Raw genomic sequence first — 12912 nt, forward strand, 5'->3', positions numbered from 1 at the left:
GTAGAATTTTATTTTTTCCCCATAAGGGGAGTGAGACAAATCCGGAGGAATCTGCCCCGGCCAGGTAGCAAACCCAAGGGCTATATAAGGCATCTTGACGTATCAGTGAGCTATATGGCGGTTTGTTTTGCAACCATGTGAGTGCACATATCATACAGAGTTGCTTCTTTACTTGAGACTGTCACCTCGTGTTCTCTCTTTCTTTCTGAATGATTGTTATTTTCTGGATAAAACGGCTGGAGGTAGGAGGGTAATAACCAAAGCTTTTACGTGCTGGTGTTAAACTTTATTTTAAAAAATTCTCTTCTAGACCTTTGTCTGACTGCAGAAACACAACACATGCTGTGTGCAAAATACCATGCATCATTGCCCATGTTGTGCAAATACGCACTCTTTGTTTTCTTTCCTTTTTTTCATGCCTTATTGATGAGATGCAGAAACTGAGACCTGTCTACTTTTTTCACTCCATAAAAAATTCACACCTTGCCTCTAACAGTTATTTCTCGTATGTAAGATCTACACTGTTGGCTGTCTGTTTCAAATGGGACTTCAGTGTTTCAAGGGAGTTCAAACAAAACGGTCACATAGTTGAAGGCAAATTATAGAAAAAAAAAAAAAATACACAGCTTTAGTACATTAAAATTAGAAGTGTAGCTTTACTGGATTTGAACTAAAATTACGCTTATTTGATTTTAATGAGCAAGTGGTCCCGTTTTTATAAATAGTGGGAGAAGAAGACATTACAACATCTGTTCATTCAGGAAATATCTTTACGGTGTGTGTCGAGAATGCAATGCTCTACATTTACGTTCACACAGTTACAGACTTGCACAGCCGGCAGCTGTTTTCACCATGTGACCTTTTGTTGCAGAGAGGAGCACTGCTGGAGACATTGTCAACGGCCGCAGGGAAGGAGTCTCTCAGAGTTTGTATGTATGCAACTTTTCCCTGGGAGGGGAAAGGAAAACTTGGATGAATTGCACATTTATTTATAAATATGAAAATGGTTTCATTTATTCTTCTTTTGTAGTGTCTCTTTTTGACTGTTCCCTCTCAACTCTGATGTTATATGATACTAGGATCACATATTTTTGTAAAAGTTCACTGTTACAGTATTTTGAAATCATGAATGCTAAATTTTGCGGGAGCTAAAAGGCATGTTCTAACATATCAAATTAGATGACATGTTGTGTACACTTTTTCCATCATCTGAAATTATAAGACTAAAAATGTCCTGTTTTAGATTAGTTAGGATTGCCATGGTGTCTTTTTTCTATATGCTAGAGGCCAGAATAATAAGAGGATATTTACATTTTATTAAATTTTTTATTGCAAACATTTTGAGCATCTTTCCATTAGCTTTTTATAATAGTATGTTGGAATGTTGCTCTAAGCTGTCTATCCTTTGACCCTTCCATATAATTGCTTGAACAGATTAATATGGCACCTTCCGGCATCCATACAAAAGGAGGAACCAGACTTTAGAAAGGTCCACAATTCTCGTCCAAAGATGCAGTGTGTTTAAGGTGTTCCTTAAAATACATCCATGGGTCTGACTCCATTAAGCTCAAAGGTTGTGAATTGACCATAATCAGAAGCTTACAGAGACATCATGATCTGGGGTTTGACAAATAATTTTAAAGGCATATTGGATTTAGAGTATATAAACATTTGACTTTGTCTCTCTCTGGATCAGAGTATCAACCTTTAACTGCAGGTACGTAAAAACGTGAACATACACTCACCGGCCACTTCATTAGGTAAACCTTGCTAGTACCGGGTTGGACCCCCTTTTGCCTTCAGAACTGCCTTAATCCTACGTGGCATAGATTCAACAAGGTACTGGAAACATTCCTCAGAGAGTTTGGTTCATATTGACATGATAGCATCTCACAGATGCTGCAGATTTGTCGGCTGCACATCTATGATGCAAATCTCCCGTTCCACCACATCTCAAAGGTGCTCTATTGGATTGAGATATGGGGACTGTGGAGGCCATTTGAGTACAGTAAAGTCATTGTCATGTTCAAGAAACCAGCCTGAGATGATTCGTGCTTTATGACATGGCGCGTTATCCTGCTGGAAGTAACCATCAGAAGATGGGTACACTGTGGTCATAAAGGGATGGACATGGTCAGCAACAATACTCAGGTAGGCTGTGGTGATGACACGATGCTCAATTGGTACTAAGGGGCCCAAAATGTGCCAAGAAAATATCCCCCACACCATTACACCACCACCACCAGCCTGAACCGTTGATATAAGGCAAGATGGATCCATGCGTTCATGTTGTTGACGCCAAATTCTGACCCTACCATCCAAATGTCGCAGCAGAAATCGAGACTCATCAGACCAGGCAACATTTTTCCAATCTTCTATTGTCCAATTTTGGTGAGCCTGTGCAAATTGTAGCCTCGGTTTCCTGTTCTTAGCTGACATGAGTGGCACCCTTTGTGGTCTTCTACTGCTGCAGCCCATCCGCCTCAAGGTATGATGTGTTGTGCGTTCAGAGATGCTCTTCTGCATGCCTTGGATGTAACGAGTGGTTATTTGAGTTACTGTTGCCTTTATATCAGCTCGGGCCAGTCTGGCCATTCTTCTCTGACCTCTGGCATCAACAAGGCATTTGCACCCACAGAACTGCTGCTCACTGGATATTTTCTCTTTTTTGGACCATTCTCTGTAAACCCTAGAGAAGGTAGTGCACGACAATCCCAGTAGATCAGCAGTTTCTGAAATACTCAGACCAGCCAACAACCATGCCATGTTCAAAGTCACTTAAATCACCTTTCTTCCCCATTCTGATGCTCGGTTTGAACTGCAGCAGACCGTCATGACCATTTCTACATGCCCAAATGCATTGAGTGCTGATTGACTGATTAGAAATTTGTGTTAACGAGCAGCTGGACAGGTGTACCTAATAAAGTGGGCGGTGAGTGTAGGTTTGTTTGCGTATATTGTACATTTATACTAAAAGGTTCTGACACCATTCAAAGTGGTGAGTGGTATAAAGTTGTTTAAGGCTCAGATACCTGGAGACATGTAGACACTTATGCATCATTTAAAAAAAATACCTGTTCTACAGGGTTTTCAGGTGAGTCATCAGCTTCTTTCTCAGTCTATTTGCATTGCATTTGTAGCAGCTATATCTGGTTGTTCACCAGCACATAGGAAGAGGAATGAAAGAAAGACAGCTTACAACATTTTCTTGGATCTTTTGCCATCAAATAATATGTTAATTTATTGATATTGAATTATTATTATTATTATTATTACATTTCCAGCATTAGAGTGTAGTCGTACTTAAATGAATGATAAAATCTTATTCAGACTACAAATTTTTTACTTCATTTTTATAATTCTATAAAACTTCTTGTCTGCCCTGTTTTGTTCATTTTATATAGTATTTAACTTGTGTTTCTCTTTACCACGACCAGAAAATATGAACATAGACAAAATGGTTTACCTTGTCCTCCTCCTATCTGTTGATTACTGCAAACCTCCAATTGTCAGCTGCAGTGCCTTGAGAGATGCCCTGGGGTCGTTTTGTGAAACAACTAAAACTAGACTTTTATTGTGGAACTTAAAAAAATATGTAAGTTAAACTGCTGAACTATGTTGGTTTGGCAGTTAGATGCAAGTCATTTGTAATTTTAATACAGTTGGGAAGTATGGGAAATATTCAAACAGTTTAAACTTTTCCACGTTTGTCACATTACAACCAGCACAAAGTAACTCATAATTGTGAAGTGGAAGGAAATGGATAGACTATTCACCTAAGTTGACTGGTCAGACAAGGAGAGCATAAATCAAATAGGCACCCAAGAGGTTCAATGGTTCCTCTGGAGGATCTGCAAAAATCCAAAGCTCACATGCAATAATCTGTTCATTGATAACTAGAGCAGGAAGAAAGCCATTTTGACATTTAAGTCCAGTTTAAAATTTACCGCAATCTATGTTGGAAACACAGCAAACGTGGAAGAAAATGCTCTGGTCAAATGAGACTAAAAATAAACTTCTTGTCAAACATGCAGAATGCTATTTGTGGCAGAAAACTAACATTTCACATCACCCTGAACTCACCACCCCTACAGTGAAACATTGTAATTGCCGCATCATGCTGTGGGGATACTTTTTACTCATCAGGGTCATTCACTAATGTCCAGAACTAAATCTGAGAGCCTATGGCAAGACATGGAAAATAATGTTTACAGATGCACTTCATCCATAATGAAGGTATTTCATATAAATAATGTGAAAAGTTTCAGTCTCCACATGTGCAGATCAGGTGGAGACATAGCCCAAAATATCTACAGCTATACTTGCAGTGGGAAGTGGTTTTACAAAGTTTTGGCTCAGATGGGCTTACTAGAAATGCGTGCCATACTTTTCACATTTTGAAAGCTATGTATTATTTTCTATCCACTTCACAATTATGGAATTCTTTGTGTTGGTGTGTCATAAAATACTAATAATTTCTTTGTGGTGTCTGGTTATAATGTGACCAAATGTGGAAAAGTCTATGGGCAATTAATTATGGGGTAAGAACGCTGTCAAAAAACAATGTGTATGTAAAGACGGAAATGTGTGCATATTAGTCAATAGTTGTGCATAAGTAAAATCCAAAAGAGGTATTGTATATTTTCTCTGTAAGAATACAAAATAAAATGTTACAGCTTCAAGAAATTACAAACACAAAGTTCAAGTTTACACTTGTGGTTTATTCTTTATGAATACAATATGCTATAAGAGTTTGTGAATACGATTTCTTTTCTATGAGAATACGAATTTACATCAGCGGCTTGGCGTCACGTGATCTCAGGCTGGTTAGTGGAGCACAGAGTTTGTCGATTCGCGTTGCGCATGCGCTGTCACACTCCTCACTGCCAGTAAACGTAGTGCCAGAATGGGAGATAATTCCGTCTAAAAGGAATATCCGGAACAGAGGGGAGATAGGGGGGAAATCAAGAGTACTATAAATAAAGCATTGTTCTTATTTTTATGAAATACAAAACTAAAACATAGAATATAGTGGGTGGAGTTATACAATGATGTACAGTAGGTGGCAGTATGCACCTCTGAATTTGTTGCATACTGCCAGCAGAAAAAGAAGAAGAAGAAGAAGCAGCAGCACTAGCGCCAAGATGATGGACCAAGAAACTACGGTACAAAGCCAGGTAATGTTAAAAAGTTTATATATGTCTTAATGTCGTTAATATATGCTCTTGGTCCGTCATCTTAGCGCTAGTGCTGCTGCTTCTTCTTCTTTTTCTGCTGGCGGTATGCAACAAATTCAGAGGTGCATACCGCCACCTACTGTACATCATTGTATAACTCCACCCACTATATTCTATGTTTTTGTTTTGTATTTCATAAAAATAAGAACAATGCTTTATTTATAATACTCTTGATATCCTCCCTATCTCCCCTCTGTTCCTGATATTCCTTTTAGACTGAGGCCCTGTCCCAATACCCACACTACACCCTACGCATCTCTATGAAGTGTGTACTTTGTACAAGTGCATGTAAGGGTTGAAGTGCGCAGGTTACAAGCGTGCAAAATTGGAGAATTGGGACAGTAGGGGTTAGGTCATCGACTTGCACCTCTGCACCGTAAGTGCAAAATCAAAAAGGGCGGGAACCAGTGCTGTTTTCACAGTCTTGCTGCTAAAAAACATATTTTAAAACTGCAACAAGCAATTGTTTTGAGGAGAAGAAAGTGCAGGAAGCAAAGGAGGTTTATACACCAGACTCTCGCCGTGCCAGTGTTGGTTTGAAAGGTAACTTCTGTGTTATGGCCTTCTGACTGCCCAGACTCACTCCGAACCCAGTGGTATCTTATAATGTTGAGCCTGGAAAATCAGTAAAAAAAAATATTTGTCGGCTTGCTGTCTAAAGTTTACGCAGTTCTTATTATTCTGATTTGATGGCTGGTTACGTTGACGGTTGTGATTGGTTTTTGCTCAGAACGTCATCTGCAGCAGTGAATTGTGGGTAATATACTTTGGCGAAGTCCGCTTCGATGCGGGCTTCGCCGAAGGGCGGATTTGGGGCACAAAGGGGGCGGGGCAAAGGACCACTCTGGAGAATTGGGACACACTACGCACTCGAACCCATCAACGGGAACATGCAATTCAGGGACACAAGGGTGGAAGTGCGGGTATTGGGACAGGGCCTGAATTATCTCCCATTCTGGCACTATGTTTACTGGTGGTGACGAGTGTGACAGCGCATGCGCAACGCAAATCGACTAACTCTGTGCTCCACTAACCAGCCTGAGATCACGTGACGCCAAGTCGCTGATGTAAATTCGTATTCTCAAAGAAAATAAATCGTGTTCACAAACTCTTATAGCATATTGTATTCATAAAGAATAAACCACAACTGTAAACTTGAACTTTGTGTTGGTAATTTCTTGAAGTTGTAACATTTTAGTCTGTATTCTTATGGAGAAAATATACAATACCTCTTTTGGATTTTACTTATGCACTACTATTGACTAATATGCACACATTTCCGTCTTTACATACACATTGTTTTTGACAGCGTTCTTACCCCATAATTAATAGTTTTACAAGACAGTGTAAAATAAAACCATAGGAGTTGTTTGAGATACTAGAAGAAAAGATTATAAAAGATTATATGGAAGCATGATGACTTAAGCGCAGTCTTCTCTGTGATTCCACACAAACAGCCTTCCACCTTCTCATCTTTGAGCTCACTCAGTGGACACTGTTTGACTGACCGCCCCCTCAGCCCATCGGTAAATGAACCATGTGATTCACTGCTGCTCTTTTCTGTTACTGCCCAGCCATTTAGTCTTACATCACCACAGCAACCATCACAGTCGATGTGTGCACGGCTTTAGTTTGAAGTTTGACATTCAAAGCTGGAGAACATTTCTTGTGGTGAAAACAGTGATTAATTTCTGAAATGATTCATGCCTCCCCTCAGACAACATGTCTCTTGTTCAGTTTGAGGGTCAAGATGTGCTTATGTTGGCATTGTATGACTTCACATACTGACCTGCTGGCTTTCAGCCCAGCTCTTTAGAGTCTGATCTGCTGCCCCTAACTCAAAGCTGTCTGCACCTTTTTTCAGAGCTCTGCTTTTGCCAAAGGTGAGAATAAACAAGGCCTCGGTGTATTATGCAATTGTTCTTGTATTCTTGCATTGTAATGATAATGAGCAGCTATGTTCAGTGACATATCCAGCAGTCTTGTTTGTGGTGATATGCTCTAAAACACAGGTGTCAAACTCCAGTCCTCAAGAGCCAGTGTCCTGCAACCTTTAGATGTGCTTCTGCTTCAGCACACCTGAATCTAATAATTTGGTCATTAGCAGGATTCTGGAGAACGTGACTGCATTCTGAGGAGGTAATTCGGCCATAGATTCAGGTGTATTGGACCAGGAACACATCTAAAAGTTTGAGGACATCAGCCCTCGACGGCTGGAGTTTGACATCCCTGGTCTAAGAAGAAAGCAGGAACACTAAATGCTGCAGCTTTAATACCATGCAGGTTTTCTAACTGATATGATGCTTTTTCCCTCTTACAAGCAGCCAGGTGGGCAGAGAATGGGCGAGAGATTGATTAAGTGCTACTAGAATGTGATAAAGGCGCAAAATAGTTCAAGAAAAGGACGTTTCCTGAGGTGGGTTTGGTATGAAAGCAGGAACACAGAAGCACTGAGCAATAATGCACATCTGCTCAGTCTGTTTGCAACTGAATGCCTTTCAACAAACTGGAGAAATATCAGCAGAGGTAATCATTTTTTATAGATTTATTTTTGCCCGTTACTTCTCAAATTTTATTTAATGAACTGTTTTTCAAAAATCTTAAAGAACAATTTGATAACGCTGGCGTCACGTCGACTTTGATAGGCTGTCTGGTATTCCCTGCACACTCTTCCATCTGAGAAATATTGTGTATGAGGCTTGCATATTCCCTTATCAGTCATAATGGCAGGCAGAAATGTTCCTTTGCACCCAATGTGGCTCAAAAAAGCTTTAATTTGTTTTGACTAGTGGAAGATATTCAGCATGAATAAAGAACAACGCTGTATTATTGTTTTCGACTTAATCTGTCAGATCTAATCATTACCAGCAATGAGGCTTTTAAGGTATTTTTCTATCAAACCTGAAGAACAAATTAAGGCTGGTAAAAATATTTGTCAATATTTTTTTCTTCTTTTATTCAAGATAAAGGTGTTGGACCAGTTCCTGACTAAATATCACAGGGAACAAAATAGCTCTTTCACTTCACAGTTTTTTTTTTTGTCTGTCTGCTCTGTGCTCTTATTTCAATAGATGTTGGACACCATCATTTTATTATCATTAGTGGTTGGTTATATAAAACATCTGTGACAATTCTAAAGAAAGACATCAAACTACAATTGTAGATGCTTATTATGATCATTATTAATAATTATGATCTTTGGTAAATATCTGTAGAGTAGAGAAAAGACTGACCTTGAACATACTTATACATACACAGACTGTTGGAAAATGCATTCAGGTGACATTACATTTAACATAATCTTTTATGTCAAAGACTGTGCGATTAAGACAGAATTTTTGTCAAGATGAAATGTTTAAAATGTTTACTGAAAGTGAAATGCATCTCAATACAAATCAAAAGTAATTCCCTTTAGGTACTCCTCTGCTAAAAATGTCTCAATGCTTGTCTCAGACCCTGAAAATATACACTGGCTGCAGACTGCGATATTCTTGTTTTGGAACAGTGTCTCTATTTGAGACAAGAAAAAAATTATTTTGAGAAAATAGCAGAATCTAACGGTTATCTAATGTAGATGTGGCAAAAACACTGTCTTATATGTGTGAGTAAGAGCAGAGTCAGTAGCAATATTTACCTTTGCAAAATGTCTTCATCAGATTCAAATATGTTCGGACTGAACAAAAAATAAAAAAATTCCAATACACCCCTTGTATCGGCACACGACGTGTGTTTACATGCACCTGCTTATTTCCGAATAGCTGCACTTTGAAATGTGAAGAGTTGTCAAATTTTCATAAAATAACCACAGAAGAAGAAGTTGTACTTCCACCTGCGCTGAAGAAAACAAACAACAAATGAGAAGTGTGTTGGTTCTGAGTGTTTTGAGCACCCACAATGGACCTGCGCCAGGTTCTGAGCGCAGTTGAGGTGTTATTGCTTTCCATAATTAAGCTACAGGCCCGGCAACACATGCAGTTGCTGTTCCTGCGATACTGGATGAGAGAGCGGGAAATCTTGTCATCCCTCCATGTTTTGCCACTAAAGGCAGAAATGTGTCATGTGGACATAGGGAATACAAGAGCATTCAGGTCACATTGGCCCAATCAGAATGAGATGATCGGAACAAGCGGTTACATAGACGCAGTTTGGATTGTGCAAGAATTTGATTGCAAGAACTTGATAAAACCCGTCTGGAGATGATCTCTAACCAGTCCTATTATAAGGCTGTTTTCTGGCTCTCGACTTCCAGCCCTTCTTCTGTTTGGACCCACCTCATAACTCTTCCAAACCTTACCTCCGATTCCAATTAGACATTTGGAAATCCAAATTATAGGGGTAAACTATGACTTTATATTTGCAGAGAGACCACATGATAAGGTTAGCTCTTTGCCAGCTAGTAAAAGCCTGAGTATTGATTCTTCAACCTTCTCAGAGGTCATTTTAAATAGTTGGATTTCATGTTATTTTAAGTCTTGTTAATTAATCATGATATTAGTGTGATTACTAATAGGTTAATAAATATTGATTATATTGTGTCTATGTTTAATTTCCTGACCAACATGCAGAAATCACTCAAGGAAACAGAATGAAAATGGTAAACAGTTTGTTTACAATACAGAATGTGCAGCTATGTAAAGTGGATGATCCGGACTCTACATGGGACAGGCTAAATGTTAGACAGAACAAGGTAAGCAAATTATATATATATATATATATATATATATATATATATATATATATATATATATATACACACACACACACACAGTACAGACCAAAAGTTTGGACACACCTCATTCAAAGAGTTGTCTTTATTTTCATGACTATGAATATTGTAGCTTCACACTGAAGGCATCAAAACTATGAATCAACACATGTGGAATTATATACTGAACAAAAAAGTGTGAAAACACTGAAAATATGTCTTATATTCTAGGTTCTTCAAAGTAGCCACTTTTTGCTTTGATTACTGCTCCGAACACTCTTGGCATTCTGTTGATAAGCTTCAAGAGGTAGTCACCTAAAATGGTTTTCACTTCACAGGTGTGCCCTGTCAGGTTTAATAAGTGGGATTTCAAGCCTTATAAATGAGGTTGGGACCATCAGTTGTGTTGTGCAGGAGGTGGATGCAGTGCACAGCTGATAGTCCTACTGAATAGACTGTTAGAATTTGTATTATGTATTATGTTAAGTAAAGAAAAACGAGTGGCCATCATTACTTTAAGAAATGAAGGTCAGTCAGTCCGAACAATTGGGAAAACTTTGAAAGTGTCCCCAAGTGCAGTCGCAAAAACCATCAAGCGCTACAAAGAAACTGGCTCACATGAGGACCGCCCCAGGAAAGGAAGACCAAGAGTCACCTCTGCTGCGGACGATAAGTTCATCCAAGTCACCAGCCTCAGAAATCGCAGGTTAACAGCAGCTCAGATTAGAGAACAGGTCAATGCCACACAGAGTTCTAGCAGCAGACACATCTCTAGAACAACTGTTAAGAGGAGACTGTGTGAATCAGGCCTTCATGGTAAAATAGCTGCTAGGAAACCACTGCTGAGGACAGGCAACAAGCAGAAGAGACTTGTTTGGGCTAAAGAACACAGGGAAGGGACATTAGACCAGTGGAAATCTGTGCTTTGGTCTGATGAGTCCAAGTTTGAGATCTTTGGTTCCAACCACCGTGTCTTTGTGCGGCGCAGAAGAGGTGAACGGATGGACTCTACATGCCTGGTTCCCACCGTGAAGCATGGAGGAGGAGGTGTGATGGTGTGGGGGTGCTTTGCTGGTGACACTGTTGGGAATTTATTCAACATTGAAGGCATACTGAACCAGCATGGCTACCACAGCATCTTGCAGCGGCATGCTATTCCATCCGGTTTGCGTTTAGTTGGACCATCATTTATTTTTCAACAGGACAATGACCCCAAACACACCTCCAGGCTGTGTAAGAGCTATTTGACCAAGGAGAGTGATGGGGTGCTGCGCCAGATGACCTGGCCTCCACAGTCACCGGACCTGAACCCAATCGAGATGGTTTGGGGTGAGCTGGACCGCAGAGTGAAGGCAAAAGGGCCAACAAATGCTAAGCATCTGGGAACTCCTTCAAGACTGTTGGAAAACCATTTCAGGTGACTACCTCTTGAAGCTCATCAACAGAATGCCAAGAGTGTGTGGAGCAGTAATCAAAGCAAAAGGTGGCTACTTTGAAGAACCTAGAATATAAGACATATTTTCAGTTGTTTCACACTTTTTTGTTCAGTATATAATTCCACATGTGTTAATTCATAGTTTTGATGCCTTCAGTATGAAGCTACAATATTCATAGTCAAGAAAATAAAGACAACTCTGAACTATATATATATATATATATATATATATATATATATTCAAGTGGTGCATTTGGATTTGGAGGAGGAAGCAGTGATTTTGCTGATGAGCAGGGAAGTGAGGCAATGAGAGAAGGTAGATGATTTCCAGGTGGATCAGATCTGAGCAAAACAAAGAGGGTAGATAGGCAACAAGTATAGCATCTGAACTGTGAACAACAATCGTTGAGCAGGTTTTTAGGTTTGTTCTGTCACACAGAGGGGCTGCTTCTGGAGGTTCAATCTGGAATGGAATCCACAGCAGCAGATGACCAAAGAAGATTAAGTCAGTACAACACAAGGAGGTAACCAGATCACAAAGAGATTATCAAACTCTATGGGAATAACAAATAATACAGACGGCCTGACTAATCAGTAAGAAAACACTGATTGTCCAGCAACTCCTAATATCCCCAAAGATGATAATAGGATTGAAGTTATGTGTGGAAGCTGCAGAGTGTCGGCCACACCCACTAGTGGAGATCTGCTGAGCATGAAAGAGCTTTACACATGAACATACGCCAAGATCACGTCAAATCCTTTAGTGACCCTTCGATGACGTATAATCACTGAAATTTTAAGTATTAATGTTTTGATTCTGAGAATAAAAGTATTTTCATAACATATGTTCTTCTCATCCCTTTTATAACGTGAAGTTTAGGCTTCCTGATAAAGATTATTGATTTTCCAAACAGAAAGATACTTAATGATTTGAGACTGATTAAATATTTTATTTAATAAAATTGATATGATTTTTAATACATACAGGTGCTACCCTTACATCTTGTGTAGGCTTCCATGAGGCATATATCCCCTATTCCATTTTCCTTTTGTAAATTTTGTAGGCCCTTTCAGGGTTTGTTTATGAAGTTTCTACTCATTTGTCCTCCAAAAGATTCCGTTTTCTGTAAGGTTCTTAGGCTGTATTGAATACGCGCTGTTCTTTTGACATGGCAGATGATTCAAGTTTTAGAGGGTGTAATTATGGATTCTGAAATGTTTGTGCTTCTGTTATTTATACCTGAGAAATACACACCTGCCCAAAGCATAGGTAATCCACCTGCAGGCTAAATAAATTTACAGTGCTTTGACAAAGTTAGCAGAGTTCTTGAACCTTCCTAAATTTTGACACATTACAACCAGAATCTTCAATGAACAGTATTTATTTGGATTCTTTACTGATACACCAAAACAAGGTAGTGCATGAATTGTAAGGTTAAAGGTAAAAGATGTATGGTTTTAAAAACAATCTGAAAAGCATGGTCCACCTTCAATAGTATACCTCTAATTAAAATCCAGTGCAACCAACAGTCTTT

Source organism: Girardinichthys multiradiatus, chromosome 15 (assembly GCF_021462225.1).
Source record: "Girardinichthys multiradiatus isolate DD_20200921_A chromosome 15, DD_fGirMul_XY1, whole genome shotgun sequence".
NCBI classification, from domain to species: domain Eukaryota; kingdom Metazoa; phylum Chordata; class Actinopteri; order Cyprinodontiformes; family Goodeidae; genus Girardinichthys; species Girardinichthys multiradiatus.